This window comes from Entelurus aequoreus, linkage group LG09, assembly GCF_033978785.1.
Source record: "Entelurus aequoreus isolate RoL-2023_Sb linkage group LG09, RoL_Eaeq_v1.1, whole genome shotgun sequence".
In the NCBI taxonomy this organism is placed as follows: domain Eukaryota; kingdom Metazoa; phylum Chordata; class Actinopteri; order Syngnathiformes; family Syngnathidae; genus Entelurus; species Entelurus aequoreus.
Window position 1 is genome coordinate 54,532,706 of NC_084739.1, and position 18,620 is coordinate 54,551,325.

General features: G+C 38.7%; 1 long non-coding RNA gene across 1 annotated transcript; it reads right to left on the reverse strand.

Annotated features, from left to right (window-relative positions):
- Window positions 1-881: 881 nt before the first annotated feature.
- LOC133656892 (uncharacterized) lies at window positions 882-3,077 on the reverse strand. Its single transcript, XR_009827193.1, has 3 exons — window positions 2,532-3,077; window positions 1,270-1,346; window positions 882-1,184 (listed from the first exon to the last, which is right to left on the reverse strand). It is a non-coding gene; the product is annotated as an uncharacterized LOC133656892 (long non-coding RNA).
- Window positions 3,078-18,620: the final 15,543 nt, after the last annotated feature.

An 18,620-nucleotide genomic window follows, 5' to 3' on the forward strand; every position in this document is an offset into this window, starting at 1 on the left:
GTAGTAGACAACGAAGATGACTATTTTTTGGACAAATGAGGACTCATAGCCTTATCTTTTTTAAACTAAATATACGGAGGAAGAACTGCTGCTTATAGAAGCGAGCACGAAGAAGAGGCTGAAACGTTGGAGCAGATGGAAGCCGAGAGAGTGCAATTTGGTCATGCTGCAAATCTGGAACTTAATGGAGTGCCCAAATCAATTGGAAACGTCCCTGCCAACTGTCCATTGATTGAGTCAGTATACTATTGTTACTTTAGTATACTAGTATACTATTGTATACTACAGTATACTAGCTGTGTACAAACAAAAAATGAAATGTGGACTAATACTTTACAGATATGATTGTTCATGTTATTCAGTCAGTACATATTGGTGTCTTATCGCATTGTGTTATGCATTACAAACTCAAACGTGTTTCGTGCTGACGTAGAAGCAAGCTTATCTCTTGCCAGAGTAAGTACAATAAGAATGTTGCTACTGTTTGGTTATTATACAGGATACCGAACGTAAATGAAATATTGTTGACGGTTTTTGAATGCATTTTTAAAGTGATTTAGAGGTAGAATTGATTGCTCCCAGCTGCATCGCTAGCTACCAAGAATGAGCCCATTTTTATGTTAGAAGAAGAAAAAAACTAAACTTTTGTATTCTTGTCTCTCATAATGATTGTGAACGATAGGCAAAATTCCAAAAAAGTGCACTTCCCCTTTAAATTCTTTAAATAGCTATTTGATTATCAATGATTCTAACTGATTCAAAGGTTAATAGTCCAAGCCCATTGGTGGACAAAACAAGACATGACAAACAGGGCATTGTTAGGCACAATTTTCTTTGGTGCACAATCTCCACAACCAAAAATTTTTTGTATATTGGTTTACTTCACTTTAAAAAGAAAGGTATATTAGAATATTATTGAACATTTATCTACTGGCTGGAAATGACAGGAGAAAAAAAAATACTTTGTACATCATCTACAAATAGCACAGAGGAGATCTTTAAGCCCCCCAAAGCTGAACACCATCCACGCCTTGGCTGCGCCTATAAGATCTGTTTGTAAAGATAATGAACAGAAGCGATGACAAAGGGAAGCCTTGACAGAGGTCAAAGTTCACAGTGACTGGGCTGCCAGCAATGGAAACCAAGCTCTAGCTCTGATTGGACAAACTCTCAACCTCGTACTCCTGGAGGGAGGGACAAGGGACACAGTCAAATGTCTGTTGGCTTAACCCAAACTTTTAAAACATTTAAGTAGTGTGTTGCTTTAACCTTCACAAGGATGCTGTTTGTCAAGGAAGAGGTTGACGCTGAGGTGGAGTTTTCCTGCTCGTGCTGCTAAAGCATGTCTGACAGGAAGATGGTGATCCCATTAGAACTGACACATACTATTAGAGACCGCGTTCAATGAATGTTGGAATCTGATGTTTTCGCCAGCACAAGACACTGTGGAAGTTCAGAATCTGGGAGCACAATATTTAAGCTCATTAGGGAAAATAATTTCTTGATGATTGAAAATCCATATGGCCACAATCAAAATTGCTTAAAGGGGTAATATTATTAATGTCCTTTTCTACATTTAAAACACTTCCTTGTGGTCTACTTAAAGGCCTACTGAAATGATTTTTTTTTTATTTAAACGGGAATAGCAAATCCATTCTATGTGTCATACTTGATCATTTCGCGATATTGCCATATTTTTGCTGAAAGGATTTAGTAGAGAAAATCGACGATAAAGTTCGCAACTTTTGCTCGCTGATAAAAAAAAGCCTTGCAATTCCCCATTGTTTACAATGGAGCGAGAGAGATTCGGACCGAGAAAGTGATGATTACCCCATTAATTTGAGCGAGGATGAAAGATTCGTAGATGAGGAACGTTACAGTGAACGACTTGAGAGGCAGTGATGGACGTATCTTTTTTCGCTCTGACCGTAACTTAGGTACAAGCTGGCTCATTGGATTCCACACTCTCCTTTTTATATTGTGGATCACGGATTTGTATTTTAAACCACCTCGGATACTATATCCTCTTGAAAATGAGAGTCGAGAACGCGAAATGGACATTCAGTGCCTTTTATCTCCACGACAATACATCGGCGAAATTATTTAGCTACGAGCTAACGTGATAGCATCGTGCTTTAACTGCATATAGAAACAAAATAAATAAACCTCTGACTGGAAGGATAGATAGAAAATCAACAATACTATTAAACCGTGGACATGTAAATACACGGTTAATGATTTCCAGGCTGGCGAAGGTTAACAATGCTGTGCTAACGACGCCATTGAAGCTAACTTAGCAACCAGACCTCACAGAACTATGTACTCTCTCCTTTTTCTATTGTGAATCACAGATTTGTATTTTAAACCACCTCGGATACTATATCCTCTTGAAAATGAGAGTCGAGCACGCGAAATGGACATTTAAAGTGACTTATCTCCAAGACAATACATCGGTGACACACTTAGCTACTAAGCTAGCGCGTAGCATCGTTCTCAAATGAAGATAGAAACCCATCAACAGCCGTGCTCACCTGCATTCCAGCGATCAACGGCACGACGAAGGACTTCATCCGTGGGTTTGGCGGCAAGCATCAGCTAGGCGTAGTAAGTAGTCCTTGTTGTGTTGCTGTAAGTATTGTAATGCCCCGCAGTGGAGAAGGAGTCACACAGACGAGGAAGCGCTGCTCAATCGCTTTATTAAAAAGCGGTAACTGGTTGTAGTTCAAAAAGTAACGCACACACATACACGAGCTGCTGTTAGCCAAAACTCACGCTCACACACACAAGTTCTCCGCCAACTCACTCGCGCATGCGCGTTCCCCAAACCCTTAAAGACAGTACACTAATGCAAATATCACAGATATTACAGTATTGTACTTAGCCGCTAAGACACCGATCGATCCCACCTACAACATTTTTCTTTGCAGTCTCCATTGTTCATTAAACAAATTGCAAAAGATTCACCAACACAGATGTCCAGAATAATGTGGAATTTTGTCGACGAAAACAAGAGGCTTTTCTACCGGGTCCGATGGGGTCCAACCACTTCCGTTGCTTTTGTGACGTCACGCGCATAAATCATATCCAAAGGAGTTTTTCAACCGGAAGTGTGGCGGGAATTTTAAAATTGCACTTTATAAGTTAACCCGGCCGTATTGGCATGTGTTGCAATGTTAAGATTTCATCATTGATATATAAACTATCAGACTACGTGGTTGATAGTAGTGGGTTTCAGTAGGCCTTTAACATGTAATGGTGGTTCTTTGGTCAAAATGTTGCATAGATTGTTTTACAGACCATATTCAAGCCGCTTTCTGGCTGTCTCTTCAGGAGGCGCTGTTTTGTCTTATTTACATGCCGAAGTGCTCCAGGCCAAGCCCTCTCCGACTTCATCCCCACCCTGTCAGCCATGGTGTAGTTTTGTGCGCTTCCATGTGGAGTCTACTAACAGATATAAGTTAGAGGTAAAATTCACTTTGTATTAGAAATGGCAACATGTACTGTATGTATGAACCAGTCTGCCCCACAACAAGAGGATAGAGGAGAAATAAGGAACTTATTGACTATAACTTTGGAGTACAACTGAAACAAAAATAGTAGACTTGCCCAAAACACCTTGAGTAAACCTATACCAATTAAGGAAAAATTGGCTGACGTGACTAAGGCATAATACAGTACGTTTCTAAAGTCTCAAATTCCAAATAACTCGTTTGGAAGAAGACAATATTGTTTTATGATATCATCGCCATGCCTCCATGGTTTAATTTTACTTTTTCATCACTTGAGGCGATCCCAAATACATAAAAACAGGTACTAACAGATAAGAAACGTTTATTTTGCATAATAGGGCCCATTTAAAAGTTAAAGTTAAGTTAAAGTACCCATGATTTTCACACACACCCTAGGTGTGGCGAAATTATCTACATTTAACCCATCACCCTTGATCAGCCCCTGGGAGGTGAGGGGAGCAGTGAGCAGCAGCGGTGGGCGCCCGGGAATAATTTTTGGTGATTTAATCCCCAATTCCAACCCTTGATGCTGAGTGCCAAGCAGGGAGGTAATGGGTCCCATTTAAAGAAGAACTGCACTTTTTAGTGGCCTTTTATTGTGGACAACCTACGGCTCAACTGTGCAATAATCATGCTGTTTAATCTGCGTCATGATATGCCACACCTTTGAGGTGGGATGGACTATCTTGGCACAGAAGAAGTGGTCACGAACACAGATTTAGACAGATTTGTGAACAATATTTGAGAGGAATGTTTTTTGGGTATGTAAAGTAAAAGTTTCAGATCTTGAAGAATGGTAGCAAAAACAACAGTGTTGTATTTATATTTGTGTTTAGTATATTAGTGTATATATATATATATATATATATATATATATATATATATATATATATATATATATATATATATATATATATATATATATATATATATATATTGCATGCAGTCGGTTTTCGGCCTCCGGCCTAATTTTTTTTAGCCCAATGCGCATCCTAATCATAAAGTTTGGACACCCCTGTTCTAGATCATCATTTTTCCCAAAATAATTGTTGTCTCTCACAAAGTATGCGGTGAGTAGTTGCGGTGTTGTTGTTGAAGGGGAACTGTGGTTCCCACATGCACGTAAGGGATCATGTAACCACTTATGGTTTGGGAATCTCTGAAAGATTACAATTTTTTTTGATCATATCTATTTACTAATAAACTTTGTAAGTCTTTTGGTGTTATAAATCAGAACTATATGATTATCACTTCAATATAGGGGAACTGTTTTTTTTCATTATACTGTATTTTAAGCAGAAGGGAAGGAGCTCCCGTTTAACATCATGAAAACGAATGAAGTATGTACCAGATTTGTTTTATTGTGGTTGAGATCCCCTTTTGCTGTGGTTTTGCTAGTATACAAGTAGCATATATGCTAGCATACAATAAAAAACAAAAACTGTTATGGAATAATTTAACGAGTCTGATTCGACCATGAATATCTTTAGTTGAAGACAGCTTTAAATGTCAATAAATGCACTTTTTATTTAATTTGAAAGTATATGTAATGAGTAGTGTATTGTTGTTGTCGGTGCAACTCACAACATTGGTAGAGAAATTGGTAGAAATAAAACAATTGTCATTACCATATAGAAACTGCCACTGACCGTTTTCTCAGTTTTTTGCCATATGTGTCTCACATTGCATTTCTTTAAAAGCTTTTGCATGTGGTGCATCTTTGAACCCGCAAGCGCTCACTTTCAACTCCCACCTCAGACGTCCACCTATACCCCACCCACAACTTCACAGAGAACGCTTCCCAAGTCGGCAGTGATGATTTTAAAAGCTGGAGGAGTTGAATTGCAAAGGTCATCTCTCTGTTTTCCACTGCTCGTCTCTCTGTGACTTCCCATAATTCTGCTACTTCCTTCAGCCGATGACATCGAGCAGAGGAAGCAGCAACGTGCATATGACATATTGCTTATTGGGATAAAGGCAAGTGGACTTTTCAATGTTATTTCGCAGCACACAGGCCCCTCTTGGGTTACAATGTGGGAAGTGCATCCTTGCCAAAGGAACTGAGAAGTGACTTTGTTGTCCTGACAGTCTTTTCATCATTTTTCCCCACTGAGAATATTTAAACATATTTCCTCTTCCTTTTAAGCAGGCCTATAGATCACTTACTTAGACATTTTGCTTTGGTTTTCCTTCACCGTTTGTATGTTTTTCCCCATTTTACTATTGAAGTGTTTTCTCAGCAACTCATCAGTTGTCTGTCACTGACCTTTGTTCCCGTGAGGCAAAGGAACTATTGTGTGCTGCTAATTCCTGCCCTGAGGTTTAAACAACAGTCCTCAACATACAGCAGAAAAAAGGGTGAATGCAACCCCACCATTAAAAGAATAAAAGAGTAGCTGGACTCTGACTTTGTATTTTTAGTGGTCAGGTGAATTAGTGAGTCGGGGAAATAGTGTCCTGGGGCATTTTTGTCTAGTCTAATTATTTCATTATGGTTTTTCAAACTTATTTGTTTCTCATGCTTTCAGGAAATGGCTGCTGTTTGCAAACTAAATAACTATCATTAAATTCTTCATAGTTATACATTATGAAACCCAAAATCACTAATAACCTAATTATAGACTTTTCTGTTGGAGTAGGAGGACACAAGAAGCCATGCTGACCGCTAAAATTTCAATTTGAAAAAGGGGTGATTTGTCTAAATATCAATAGTATCGATACCTACAGACAGTCAGTCTGTAAATGACTGAAAACTAAAATGATTAGATGGATAATTTTCTTTTTCTTATTATTATTATTACAAAATCATTTTTGTTATTGTTTACAAAGTTACAACTCATAACACTGATGTATAAGTTGACTTTTTCATTAAATTAACTTATATTTTTAACACATCTGTATAGGGCACATTTTACCACATTTAGAAGAAAACAACACTTTAATTGTTCTTTTGTCCCATCATCCACACTCTATGTAAGACAAGAACACAAACCTTTCTCTTTTCTGTGCGTTCTAAATAGTGAAAAACCTCAAGTAAGAGGCGGCTATTAAGGAGCATATGATTATTTATACTGCACATAAAGCCCTCTAAAAACCATCCAAACACCTCCATCAATGTTTTATACATGCTATATGTATACATGTAAAGTACTGACAGGCACATTCATGATAACATATTATTTACAGTATGTTGGTCATTTTGAAGAGTAACTACACTTTTTGGGGAATTTTGCCCATTGTTCACATTTCTAATGTAGGACAAGCACATTTTTTTCATTTTTTTTGCATTCTAACTCGTAAACAAACATTAGCAAAAGTCACCTAACAATGGAGCTAATGGGAATCGATCTATTCCGCCAATAAAGCGATCTAAAAAACATGCAAAAACCTCCATCCACATTTTATATATGTACTGTAAGTATATTTGTAATGTAGTAACATGCACATTCACAATAAACTATAATATTTGTGTATTCTGATCATTTTACGCATACAGTTGAGTATTAATTTAATTAATTATTAATTAATTAATATTAATTAATTTAATTATTAATTTAATGTAATTAATGTATTTCTTCAACAACAACACAAACCATAGCAAAACAACAAAGACTACTTTGGGACAAATTATGATCTAGAATCTTATATTTTTGAGCCTTGAATATACAGAGAATGAGCTACACGTTTTAGAAGCTGAGTGAAAAGCAGATCCAGCAAGTAGCACTATCGCTAAGTGCTGAACAAGAAATACAAACTATGAACATAATGAAACAATAACTTACTGTACAATGTCTACTCTCACTATGATGCCGATTGATGGGATGTACATATCTTCCCGTTTAGATGGAGAATCCTAATCCTAGTCATAATCCTCATGCAGGTTAAAGAAAGAAAAAAAAAATGCATGCAAACATTTTATGTGGTTTTTTTCACCATCACTGTGTCAACAATAAGATGAATGTCAAAGTTAATAACTTCTCTGTTTATGGCCACAACTATCTACAATTCAAGTGAGAGACATGATTTATAATCTAGAATAAACTTTCACGAGCTCAGAGGCAATGCAGCAGCTCACTGGCTCAGTATATCATCAACTGAATAAGCTAGTTACCTCTCTGGAATCATGGCACCGCTGTTCCTCAGCGTTATGCTCAAATTAATCCATCCATCCATCCATCTTCTTCCGCTTATCCGAGGTCAGGTCGCGGGGGCAGCAGCCTAAGCAGGGAAACCTTAAATTAAGAGTATTGCTCATACTTGGTTAATATTCAGGTCACGGCATGTAAATTGAGCATTGTTGGCGTTTTCTTAGAGGGTTTTATGGGCGCAATAGACGTGCCGTCTATTTCAAATGCATAAAAAAAGAATGCCATATGCATTCTTTTCTTACATAGGGATTGTAAATAAAATAAGTGCAATTACCCTTCAAGCATTTCTGTAACTTCTTTCCTTGGCGCATTGATTTCACAGAGCACATAGCAACAAATATTACTTCTGTCAAAATAGAGTGCACTTCCTGTGTTTGCTACCTCAAATCATGGCAAATATCATGAGAGCCTTGGAGTGTTATCATGCAGCACTGATGTGGATACCACTGATCTTCGTCCCGATCCAATACCGAGTAAAATTCAGGCTGCTATTGGGGATACCGATACTTTGTGCAAATAAACTTAATGTGTCTGGTAAAATGTAAAAGGTAGTGTATTTCAAGTGATGCTGGTCTTGAGAAATCATCTTCACATGTTATAAGATCATAGGGTGAAAAAAAATATGGCATTATTTGCCCTGAATGCATTATCTTACTTATATTCAACTCTGTATGTCGTGTCTCCAGATTGCCAACAATAATACAGAGTGACTCATTTTAATTGCCAGTCATTTTATTGAATAAACAAATGACAGGCTGAATGACAGAGCCCAGAACAGTGTACCACTGTGTTTGAGCCTTACGTACTTACCTAAGTGGAAGAAAAAGTAGTTCCCACCAATCGCGTTTTATTTAGACAAGATCTCCACGATTTAGTGACTTTACCCTTTTGTTCTTGTTAATTACATATATTATCTCAAATAACTAAACAATCAAAAGTATCGATATTCCGATATTAAGGAATAAACATCTAGTATCGCCGTTAGGTATGGATATTTCAGTATTGATACGCACATCACTATCATGTAACACTATGTGAGACCATACTTGCCAACCCTCCCGTTTTTAGCGGGAGAATCCCGTTATTCAGCACCTCTCCCGACAACCTCCCGGCAGAGATTTTCTCCCGACAAACTCCCGGTATTCAGCCGGAGCTGGAGCCCACGCCCCCTCCAGCTCAATGCGGACCCGAGACTGAGTGGGGACAGCCTATTCTCACGTCCGCTTTCCCACAATATAAATACGCTTGCAAGTTCCAAAACGAATGGAAACAAGAATTTCAGTTAATCCAGGACAGTTCGAAGGGGAAGGTGTATGTTGCCTGTAAATATGTAGAACAGACTTCTCCATTGAACACGGTGGCCGAAATGATTTCTCAGTCATGAACAGAGAAGTTAAACAGGACAATACTGCCCTCTAATGGATAGATAATTCAAGTATTTCTTTTATGTAAATAAAATAAATATATATATATATAGCTAGAATTCACTGAAAGTCAAGTATTTCATACATATATATATATATATATATATATATATATATATATATATATATATATATATATATATATATATATATATATATATATATATGTATATATATATGTATATATATATATATATATATATATATATATATATATATATATATATATATGTATATATATATATATATATATATATGTATATATGTATATATGTATATATATATATGTATATATATATATGTATATATATATATGTATATATATATATATATATATATATATATATATATATATATGTATATATATATATGTATATATGTATATATGTATATATATATATGTATATATATATATATGTATGTATATATATATATATATATATGTATGTATATATATATATATGTATGTATATATATATATATATGTATATATATATATATATATATATATATATATATATATATATATATATATGTATATATATATATATATATATATATATATATATATATATATATATATATATATATATATATATATATATATATGTATATATATATATATATGTATATATAGTCAAGTCAAGTCAAGTCAACTTTATTTATATAGCACATTTTCAACAACTGTTTAGGTTGCACCAAAGTGCTTTACAGGTTAAAAAAGCATGGAGCAAACAAAAAACAAACAAAAAAAAAAAACCAACAACAAAAAAAAAACAACAACTAAGCAAAACAAAAAACAAACAAACAAAGAACATAAACAATGAGTGTGCTAAACAAGACAATGCAAATGCAATACGGTAAAAGGGGTCGAATAAAAAGTTTAAAAAAAAAAAAAAAAAAAATTTGCAGAAAAAAAAAAAAATAATAATAATAATAATAATAAAAGTGCTACAAATTGAAAAATACAACTAAAGCGAAGGGGTGGGAGGGGGGGGGACTAGAAATGGTGGCCTAGTGGGCGGACTCAGCTCGGGTCAAAGGCCAGCGAGAAGAGGTAGGTTTTAAGGAGGGTTTTGAAGACCCCCAGGCTCCGGGCTGACCTAATGTGGAGGGGAAGGCTGTTCCAGAGCTTAGGGGCGGCAACGGAAAAGGCTCTGTCCCCTCTGGTCTTTAGCCTGGATCTGGGGACCGCCAAAAGCATTTGGTCAGCTGACCTCAAGGCTCTAGACGAGGTATGGTGATGCAGCAGCTCGGTCAGGTATTGTGGGGCCAGACCATTTAGGGATTTAAAAACAATTAAAAGTAATTTAAAATCAATGCGGTGACGGACAGGGAGCCAGTGGAGTGAGGCCAGCACTGGGGTGATGTGCTCGCGTTTTTTGGTACTGGTGAGGAGACGGGCAGCCGCGTTTTGCACAAGCTGCAAACGGCGGAGTGATGCCTGATCAATGCCAGCATACAGTGAGTTATTGTTGTCTAGCCGGTGTGTGATGAAGGCGTGGATAGCAGTCTCCAGGTCGCTCTGGGAGAGATAGGCCTTGGTCTTTGCTAGGGTTCTGAGATGGTAAAAGCTGGTACTAACCACTGAGCTGACCTGTTTGGTGAATTTGAAGGCACTATCAAAGATCACACCGAGATTTCTCACGGAGGACCGGATGTTTACACCCAGAGGACCAAGAGCACTGACAGACGAGACTGGAGATGTATCGCCGAAGATGATTATCTCGGTCTTGCTCTCATTAAGGTTGAGGAAGTTAGCACTCATCCATGCTTTAATGTCAGTCAGACAGTCAAGCAGTGGTTGAAGTGCGACCTGTCCTGTGGCCTTAAGAGGTAAATAGATCTGAACATCATCGGCATAACAGTGGAATGGGACATTGTGCTTGACCAGGATTTCACCTAAAGGTAGAATGTACAGTAGGAAGAGTATGGGACCCAGGATTGACCCCTGAGGAACACCACAGGTAAGGGGGGCCACCGAGGAGAGAAAGTCTCCTAGCTGCACAGAGAAACTCCGGTCAGTTAGGTAGGACTGAAACCAGCTTAGGGCTACACCTGAGATGCCCACGTACTGCCTCAGTCGTGACAGTAGAATCCTGTGATCCACTGTGTCAAAGGCAGCTGTGAGGTCCAGAAGCATCAGGATCACAGGACTACCAGAGTCAGCGGCCAGAAGCAGATCGTTTTGCACCCTCAGGAGTGCCGTTTCAGTGCTGTGAGATGTTTTGAAACCAGATTGGAATTTCTCGTGGATGTTATTTGCAGCTAGAAAAGATTGTAACTGGACATACACTACTCTCTCAAGGATTTTGGACAGAAAGGGTAACTGAGAGATAGGCCTAAAGTTAGAAAGAACAGACGTGTCAAGATTTTTCTTTTTAATTAAAGGCTGCACCACAGCATGCTTAAAAGCAGCCGGGACATATCCGGAGGAGAGGCAGGTGTTAATCAACCATAAAATAGTAGGGCCAACTGAATCAAGGACTTCTTTGAGAAGGCGAGAGGGAAGGCTATCTGATGGGCAATATGTGGGCCGCAGGTGTTTGACTGCGTCCGAGAGGGAGGAGAGGGAAATAGGCTCAAACTGCTCGAAAACAGCAAGCTGGGGAAGCGGGGGAGGGGGAGGGAGAGGAGGAGCGGAGGTGTCAGATGGTCTGAGTGCAGAGATTTTGTCAATGAAGAAGTTTAAGAAACTTTCACAGAGGACAGGTGAGGGGACAACAGGTGACACATCACGGGGGTTGATGAGAGAATTTAAAACTTTAAAAAGAACTTGGGGTTTATGACTGTTACTGGAGATCAAGGTGGAAATATACTTTGTTTTCGATGCTTTTACGGCTCGCTGGTATTCAGACACGGAGTCCCGCAGGATTTGGAGGGAGACATGAAGCCTATCCTTCACCCACTTTCGCTCCGCGCGCCTGCAAGCACGTCTGAGAGCGCGCATAGAGTTATTTAGCCATGGTGTTAGAAAAGCTTTGCTACGTTTGGATCTAAGGGGCGCAACAGAGTCCAAAATATCAGTGCAAGCCGAGGTAAACATGGAAAAAATCTCGTCAGCAGTAAAATCACAGTTTACACCCAGTACACAGATTGAATGACTATTGAAGGCAACTGAAAACATAGCAGCAGTTGAAGGGTTGATCATGCGTGAGCGGCGCTCGGGGACATAGCTGGAATTATTGCCAGAGCACGGGATTACCGTTGTAAACAAAATTGGTGAATGGTCGGAGAGAGACATAGCACATATTTCATTTACAGAAACAGATAAACCATATGATACCACGAGATCTAAAGTATGTCCCTTTTCGTGTGTCGGGCCAATGACAGATTGCTTGAGGTCAAATGAATCAAGGAGATTCAGAAAATCTCGGGCCAGAGGTTTTGATTGGCAGCAAACATGAACATTAAAATCGCCGCAAATTACAATTTGGTCGTAATTCACCAAAATCCCCGATAGAAAATCAGCAAAGTGATGTAAAAAGTCTTTGTTGAATTTAGGTGGACGATATACCACTGCGCACAGAACAGGGGGAGACAGAATTAATTCAAAGAGTTGTAGTTCAAAACTAGCATAGGTAACGTGTGGAATCTGCCGACAAGTGAACGAAGATTTGTGAACAGAGGCTAAACCTCCTCCGCACCTGCCTGTAGTCCTGGGGGAGTTGAGGAAATCACAGTCCGGTGGAAGCAATTCGGAGAACGCCACATTGTCTCCAACAGTCAGCCAGGTCTCGGTGAGGAACATAAAATCCAACTCTCGGGTGGTAAAGAAGTCATTGAGCCAGAACGTTTTGTTCGCCAAGGACCGGACATTTAACAGGGCCATCCGAAGATTAAACTCCTCGCTAGCAGGTGATACAGCACGCTTCAGCATGCGTAGGGCGGAGCGGTCCAAACCACGCCCAAACCCACGGGCCGGAGAGCACCGTGAGACCAAGCCAGGAGGAGCGCGGCCCGGAGATGCCGCCGGGTTAACCGGGAGGAGAAGCAGCGGAGAAAGGCCGGAGGCAGCAGCGGTCGCCGGCGCCAGGAGGTCGCCCAGGGTAGAGGCGACAGGTTGGATCCAGCGCGCTGTGCGCCGGACATCGGAGGTACGCCGGCAGCGTCCACCAGGAAGGAGGCGATGATCGAACGTGCGAGAGGATGACAGCAGGATCCTGAGTTTCACCAAAATACCTCCCCTCCTCCCCCGCCTCTTGAAGCGCCTTCTTCGTGAAGGAGCCGCCGGCGCACGACGCAGGTAAGCGGGGATACCTGACAGCACGCGAGGGGGGTTTGTCCAATTTCCCGAGTCGAATCTGGGTACCCATGTCTCGCTAAAGTTTTGAGCTCGGATATTAAACAGTGCTTGGCGATCATAGCACAGTAGAGCAGAGACATCCCAGTAAGTGCATAAAAATGAGGCTACAGCAAACAAAAAACAGAGGCTTCGAGACAGACGACTCGCCGAACAAGCTGGCGCCATCTTGTCGCGTCATATATACATACATATATGTATGTATATATATATATATATATATATGTATATATATATATATATATATATATATATATATGTATATATATATATATATATGTATATATATATATATATATATATATATATATATATATATATATATATATATATATATATATATATATGTATATATATATGTGTATATATATATATGTATATATATATATGTATATATATATATATATATATACGTATATATATATATATATATATACACATATATATATATATATATATATATATATATATATATATATATATATATATATATATATATATATATATATATATATATATATATATGTATGTATGAAATATATATGAAATACTCAAGTTGGTGAATTCTAGCGGTAAATAACCACGCCCCCAACCCCCAACCCACTACATTGTTAGCCGCCTAGTATTAGCAGTTTTCACTAATTAGAAGGCTCAGAAAATAGAAAGATGAGTTTTTGTCCCCCATAAGGATTGTGGATCATGGGCAACATTCCCCAAAATAAGTGCTGTTTGACAAGGTTAGTACATACAGCGATAGAGAGCAGAATGGCTTTTCTTGGATGCAAGCATCTTGGTTTGTGTCACTTGGCCACTTGATGGCACTGTTGGCTCGCCTCTCTAACTTCTCTCTGCAACCAAACGTCTGTTCATGCTTTGATTAACTGATATGATTTTTCCACTAATAAGTAGGAGGTGTCATGTTTCATTGTATGTTTACTTTTCCAAAAGTGCTTACAAAGTCCAACACCGTTACTTTCGGCGGTAAATAGTAATCTAACGCGTTATTTTTTATATTCAGTAACTCAGTTACCGTTACTACATGATGCGTTACTGTGTTATTTTACGTTATTTTTAATGTAGTATCGGCTAGAAACTGAGAAGATCTGAGTGTGTTTTATTGCAGCGCTGCGGAAGAGGCGACAAGGAAGAGGCGCGCCGCGCGCTGTCTGTGTGTATGTGTGTGCGTGCGTGAGAGGGGGCGTGTCTGTGTTTACTAACAAGACATCATGGCGAAGCCAGAAGCCGAGTTTCTTAACATGGAGATATTCTCAATACTTTTCTTTTGTCGACCTCAAAGAAAATAACATTTTAGTTGAGTGTAAGTTGTGTCTTGGATCAAAGATCCTATTTACTGCCCAAAACAGCAATTCAAATCTGCTGAAACAGCTACAAAAGCAACATGCTTCGACGAAGCTAGAAAAGAGAGACACACTTCACCTGCTACGCAACAACAGCTGGATTTTAACGAAGCACTGCGCACTGAAGGTACACACACTCTGTCAATTCTCTTATATACTGTTGCTCTTTCATTCTAGACTTCTAGAGTGTTTGATTATCACATCACTCTAAATGTATAGACTATAAAGTTCACAAACATAAAGAGGGATCCTAGTGGGCCAGGCCAATCTTTCCTTATCTCTAAACTAAAACTGGGGAAATGTGTAGAGTGTTCTGGGCTTCAGACATGATTTTATTTCAGAATTCTTTGAGATAAAAAAAACGCCTGGTTAGGCTTTGTGTATGTAGTGTGTGCCTTCCTTAGTTTACAGCTATGTTGTTATTATGCAGTTTGTTACTTATGTATGTTATGTTGCAGCTATTTAAAATAGTTTTGTCAATTTGTTCTGGCCTGAAACAAATCGGCCCTTTGAAACATCTTTGTCTTTGTGTGTTGTATGTAGACCACATTGCTTAGCAGAGTTCAGTGATGCAAATGCATGTCAAGTTGATCAACAGATTGTATTATTCTCCAGTGCAATAACAGTACTGAAATGAAGGATAAAAGGGTATCAAATGAGGCCTTAAAAAAATAAAAAATAAAAATATATATATAAGTAACTAAATAGTTACTTTTCACAGCAACGCATTACTTTTTGGTGTAAGTAACTGAGTTAGTAACTGAGTTACTTTTGAAATAAAGTAACTAGTGACTGTAACTAGTTACTGTTTTTCAGTAACTAACCCAACACTGCTTACAAATAGGTAAAATGTGACGACACAAAGACAAAATCATGGCGAACATTAATAATCTTGCATGTAGTCAGTTTGAAATCTGTACTTTGCACATGAGTTCAACTTAAAAATAACTCAAATGAATTATTTTGCACTGAGATTTGCCATCGCCGTCTTCTGACAATTTTGTTTTTCGGAGGTTCCACTGTATGTCAAGCTCTGAAATCAACAAACACGTGTTTCCTCTGCCGTGTATCTACCAGAGCAACTGTTGAGGTTGGGCTCTCCGTGAGAAAAGAATGGCAACACCGTGGTGTGTTCTAGAGTTATATACACAACTTAAATTCCTCTGGTTATTTTGGGACTTAGATGGGGTAGTTTCAAGATGTCAGGTGAGCTGCCTGCCGTCGTTTTATTTTAAATTCAAAGGGTCAAGTAAACGGATATTAAAGGGCACATAACTAGCGTTGTTTAATTTGGAAAGATTTGTTATAATTGTTGAAGTGAAAGCCTTTTACAGTATGTGTTATTACTTTGTGTGCAGCATTGTATTGTGTATATTACACCATATTACTAATAGTATATTAATGAAATGGTTTGATTGGCTGATAGATCTGGTTAAAATATGTGCAAGAACCAGTTTTGGTTCATATTTGCAAGTATGAGGAACTTGAAAGGAGTCAACAGCCATGATTTTGGACGCTGACATGCACTATTTTTTTCCCATTTCCGGAGACATCCAAGTGTAGCCCTTACATAAGGAGAAAGAACAGGTGTCAGCAATAGTTAGACAGCATTAATCTCAGGAGAGGGGAAAGCTTAGCATACATGATATCAGTGCAGTGTGTGTGTGTGTGTGTGTGTTAATGGCTGTGCGTTTTGTTTCATGTTGTGCCCACTGCTTGTTGCATTAAAAGCTGCTGGCGGTGCTGCCCCTGATCAGGCGCCACTTTGTGTACTATATTTGAACCCTGTTTTCTTCAGGGCCCCAAAGAGCCTTTGGATCAAGCTGCTTTGGGCGAACTGCTGCAGCCAACAGGATGTGAAGGCAGGCCCAGAATGCAGCAGGAATCTTGCATGGATATTTGCGTTTACCAGTCTTGCATGCAGTGAGAAGAGATCATAAATACAGTAAATGACTGGAACAAACCTCCACTACTGACAAACTACAGTTTGAATCACAGCACTTATCAGAAAGTGAAAAATTTAAAACATAAATCAAAAAATATATTTGTACAGTAAAACTAAATAGGGGCTGTTCCACTGAATCCAAAGAAAATAAAAGTAATAATGCACCATAAAATTTACCGTACATTTAATCTCAAAGTGTCCTGCAAATTGATTGCATATGTTGCATAGCGATAAATGAATAATAATGATAATTGTGGTAAAACTAACGACTGTTAGTATTACGGTTTTACAAACCCCGTTTCCATATGAGTTGGGAAATTGTGTTAGATGTAAATATAAACGGAATACAATGATTTGCAAATCCTTTTCAACCCATATTCAATTGAATGCACTACAAAGACAAGATATTTGATGTTCAAACTCATACACTTTTTTTTTTTTGCAAATAATGTTTAACTTAGAATTTCATGGCTGCAACACGTGCCAAAGTAGTTGGGAAAGGGCGTGTTCACCACTGTGTTACATGTCCTTTCCTTTTAACAACACTCAGTAAACGTTTGGGAACTGAGGAGACACATTTTTTAAGCTTCTCAGGTGGAATTCTTTCCCATTCTTGCTTGATGTACAGCTTAAGTTGTTCAACAGTCCGGGGGTCTCCGTTGTGGTATTTTAGGCTTCATAATGCGCCACACATTTTCAATGGGAGACAGGTCTGGACTACAGGCAGGCCAGTCTAGTACCCGTACTCTTTTACCATGAAGCCACGTTGATGTAACACGTGGCTTGGCATTGTCTTGCTGAAATAAGCAGGGGCGTCCATGGTAACGTTGCTTGGATGGCAACATATGTTGTTCCAAAACCTGTGTCTACCTTTCAGCATTAATGGCGCTTTCACAGATGTGTAAGTTACCCATGTCTTGGGCACTAATACACCCCCATACCATCACAGATGCTGGCTTTTCAACTTTGCGCCTATAACAATCCGGGTGGTTCTTTTCCTCTTTGGTCCGGAGGACACGACGTCCACAGTTTCCAAAAACAATTTGAAATGTGCGCTCGTCAGACCACAGAACACTTTTCCACTTCATCAGTCCATCTTGGATGAACTCAGGCCCGGCGAAGCCGACGGCGTTTCTGGGTGTTGTTGATAAACGGTTTTTGCCTTGCATAGGAGAGTTTTAACTTGTACTTACAGATGTAGCGACCAACTGTAGTCACTGACAGTGGGTTTCTGAAGTGTTCCTGAGCCCATGTGGTGATATCCTTTACACACTGATGTCGCTTGTTGATGCAGTACAGCCTGAGGGATCGCAGGTCACGGGCTTAGCTGCTTCTGTGCAGTGATTTCTCCAGATTCTCTGAACCCTTTGATGATATTACGGACCGTAGATGGTGAAATCCCTAAATTCCTTGCAATAGCTGGTTGACAAAGGTTTTCTTAAACTGTTCAACAATTTGCTCACGCATTTGTTGACAAAGTGGTGACCCTCGCCCCATCCTTGTTTGTGAATGACTGAGCATTTCATGGAATCTACTTTTATACCAATCATGGCACCCACCTGTTCCCAATTTGCCTTGTCACCTGTGGGATGTACCAAATAAGTGTTTGATGAGCATTCCTCAACTTCATCAGTATTTATTGCCATCTTTCCCAACTTCTTTGTCACGTGTTGCTGGCATCAAATTCTAAAGTTAATGATTATTTGCAAAAAATAATAATAATTATCAGTTTGAACATCAAATATGTTGTTTTTGTAGCATATTCAACTGAATATGGGTTGAAAATGATTTGCAAATCATTGTATTCCGTTTATATTTACATCTAACACAATTTCCCAACTCATATGTTTGTGAATAAAAATGATCGGAAAACCGTGATTGATAACTGTACTTTGATAAACTCACGGACTGACTGGCGCCAGCTCACTATCTT